The 3364-nt window shown below is 45.5% G+C and overlaps 1 long non-coding RNA gene across 1 annotated transcript; it reads right to left on the reverse strand.

The window, feature by feature from the left end:
- Nucleotides 1-1335: 1335 nt before the first annotated feature.
- Nucleotides 1336-2469, reverse strand: LOC139026486 (uncharacterized). The gene is made up of 5 exons (XR_011478282.1): nucleotides 2337-2469; nucleotides 1930-2029; nucleotides 1790-1823; nucleotides 1394-1427; nucleotides 1336-1363 (listed from the first exon to the last, which is right to left on the reverse strand). It is a non-coding gene; the product is annotated as an uncharacterized lncRNA (long non-coding RNA).
- Between the last annotated feature and the right edge of the window lie 895 nt (nucleotides 2470-3364).

The raw sequence follows: 3364 nt of genomic DNA on the forward strand, positions 1-3364 counted from the left end.
GCTGCCCTGTTTCTACAACTCTGTGGGGAAGGGCCAGGCTGCCTCAACATTCCTGTTAAGGGCTCTGAGCATTTGTGTATGCGAGAGAAAAGATAGAGGGACAGAGAGAAATAGAGACAGAGAGAGAAAGAGAGAGAGAGAAGAAAGATAGAGAGAGGGGCCGAGAGAGAGAGATAGCGACAGAGAGAGAGGGACAGAGAGCACAACAGTCTCTTTCATTAGAGCATCTTATTTCATTGAGCAGATGGTCATGCCGCTACAGACCGACAAAGACTAAATGAATGAATAAATAAACAAAATACTACAAGTATTGTTTTTACAGAGTTAGCCAGAGGGGTGAAATAAATGTGCCGACAAAAGAGCACAAGAGCCGGAGCATGAAATCAGAATGGGGGAGTGGGAAACAGAGAGGAGAGAGAGAGGCTCCAATCTCATTGTTTTCATTGTCTGGGTTCAGAAGCTGTGGAATGAGAGGGCGGGCAAGAGARGAGGGGGGACGAAAGGAGAGAACCACTCTAAACCCATGCAAACTCTGCTGATGTGAGACACATTGGTCAACCACATATATCCAATTAAATACAACCAAATACACTTTTACAAGTGCAGGGGGAGTAAGAGGGGAGTTTCAACTCAGGGATTAGAGACTATATCAGGCCTGTAGTGCTTCTATCAACAGGTTACTTCTCTATCTGTGTAACACCGCCTCTATGCCATAGCTGCTACTAGCCTAGCACCCACCCYTCCCTGCCCTGGGCTCCTCTGCCAATTCCCCACTAGTTGATGGGCCTGGGAACAGGATCTGGTCTCATCGCCAGCATACACAGAGAAGGCCTGAATGAGTAAAGAGAAAGCAGACACCCACATTAACAAGGGCCCATTAGGGGAGACATAGCCTGCTGGGACCACATCCCCATAGACCTGTCAGCACCTCACAGGGATACAGCCTACAAACTCTCAACCTCACAAACACACACAGGTGCATACACATACACACAAGTGCATACACACGTACACACAAGTGCATACACAAATACACACAGGTGCATACACACATACACACAGGTACATACACACATACACACAGGTGGATACACACGTACACACAAGTGCATATACATATACACACAAGTGCATACACACATACACACAGGTGCATACACACATACATGCGCAACTGTCCGGTGAAGGGTAACACACTGCCAGAGAAGAAACGTGAATGAACGCGCATGTATGTTCTGAATGTTATCTTGGCAGAGTGATGACACTGGTGTTATACAACTGTCTTGAATTATAGGGTAAGAGTTTTTTTCAAGCCCTATTCAAATCCCACCTTCTCCCTAAAGCATTGTACAATGAGAGCTACCTTCCCCTAAGCATTGTACATGAGAGCTACCTTCCCCTAAAGCAATTGTAGTGATGAGAGCTACCTGCCCCTAAAAGAATTGTCAATGAGAGCTACCCTTCCCCCTAAAGCTTGTACTATGAGAGCTACTTCCCCTAAAAGCCATTGTAGTGGGTGAGAGCTAACATCCACCTAAAGCATTGTAGTGACTAGAGCTACATTCCCTAAAGCATTATACAATGGAGCTACCTTTCCCCTAAAGCATTTGTGCAATGAGAGCTACCATTCGCCCTAAAGCATTGTACATGAGAGCTACCTTCCCCTAAGCATTGGTACAATGAGAGCTATCTTCCCCCTAAATCATTGTAGTGGTGAGAACTAGCCTTCCCCTAAGCATTATACAAGAGAGCTATTTTCGCCCCTAAAGCACTGTACATGAAGAGCTACCTTCCCCCTAAAGCATTGTACTATGAAGAGCTACCTTCCCCTAAAGCATGTAGTGATGAGAGCTTACCTTCCCCCCTAATGCAATTGTAGTAATTGAGAGCAACCTTCCCCCCTAAAGCATTGTAGTGATGAGAGCCTACCTTCCCCCTAAAGCATTGTAGTGATGAGAGCTATCTTCCCCCTAAAGCACTGTACAATGAGAGCTTACTTCCCGAAAAGCATTGTACTAATGAGAGCTACCTTCCCCCTAAAGCATTGTAGTGGATGATAGCTACTTCCCGCTAATGCCATTGTAGTAATGAGAGCTACCTTCCCCCTTAAAGCATTGTAAGTGATGAGCAAGCTATCTTCCCACTAAAGCCCTGTACAATGAGAGCTACCGTTCCCCAAAGCATTGTAGTGATGAGAGCTCTCTTCCCCCTAAAGCAACGTAAATGAGAGCTACCTTCCCTCCAAAGCATATGTAAATGAGAGCTACCTTCCCCTTAAAGCATTGTAGTGAACTGAGAGCTACCTCCCCCAAAGCATTGTAGTGATGAGAGCTAACCTTCCCCCTAGAGCATTGTACAATGAGAGCTACCTTCCCCCTTAAGCATTGTACAATGAGAGCTACCTTCCTCCTAAAGCTTGGTAGTGAGAAGAGCTACCTTCCCCCTAAAGCATTGTAGTGGATGAGAGCTACCTTCCTAAAGCATTAATAGCGATGAGAGCTACCTTCCCCTAAAGCATTATAGCGATGAGAAGCTACCTTCCCCCTAAAGCATTGTAGTGATGCCGAGCTACCTTCCTAAAGCATTTTAAGTGAAGAGAGCTACCTTCCACCTAAAGTCAATTTGTACAATGAACAGAGCTACCTTCCCCATAAAGCCATTGTAGTGATGAGAGCTACCATCCCCCTAAAAGCATTGTAGTTGATGAGAGATACCCTTACCCCTAAAGACTGTACAATGAGCCAGCTACTCCCCCTAAGCATGTACAATATGAAAGCTACCATCCCTAAAGCATTCTAGTGATGAGAGCTACTTCCCCTACAGCATTGTACATGAGAGCTACCTCGCCCCTAAAGCATTGTAGTGATTGAGAGCTACCTTCCCTAAAAGCACTGTGGTGATGCAGAGCTACCTTCCCCCTAAAAGCATTGTTAGTGATGAGAGCTACCTTCCCCTAAAGCATTGTTGTGATGAGAACAACCTTCCCCCTAAAGCATTGTTGTGATGAAAGCTTTACCTTCCCCCTAAAGCATTGTTGCTGGATGAGAGCTATCATTCCCCTAACGCATTGGTTGTATAGAACTACCTGCCCCTAAAGCATTGTTGTGATAAAGCTACCTTCCCCCCGCTAAAGCAATTTGGGGGTAATGATGAGAGCTAAACTTCCCCTAAAGCATTGGTAGTGAGAGTGATACCTTCCCCTAAAAGCAAGTACATGAGAGCTACCCTTGCCCCCTTTAAGCATTGTAAGTGATTGAGAGCTACCTTCACCCCTAAAGCATTATAGTGATTAAGAGCTACCTTCCCCCCTAAAGCATTGTAGTGAGCTCGAAGCTACCTTCCCCCTAAAGCATTGTAGTGATCG

This window comes from Salvelinus sp. IW2-2015, unplaced genomic scaffold (genome assembly GCF_002910315.2).
Source record: "Salvelinus sp. IW2-2015 unplaced genomic scaffold, ASM291031v2 Un_scaffold4903, whole genome shotgun sequence".
NCBI classification, from domain to species: domain Eukaryota; kingdom Metazoa; phylum Chordata; class Actinopteri; order Salmoniformes; family Salmonidae; genus Salvelinus; species Salvelinus sp. IW2-2015.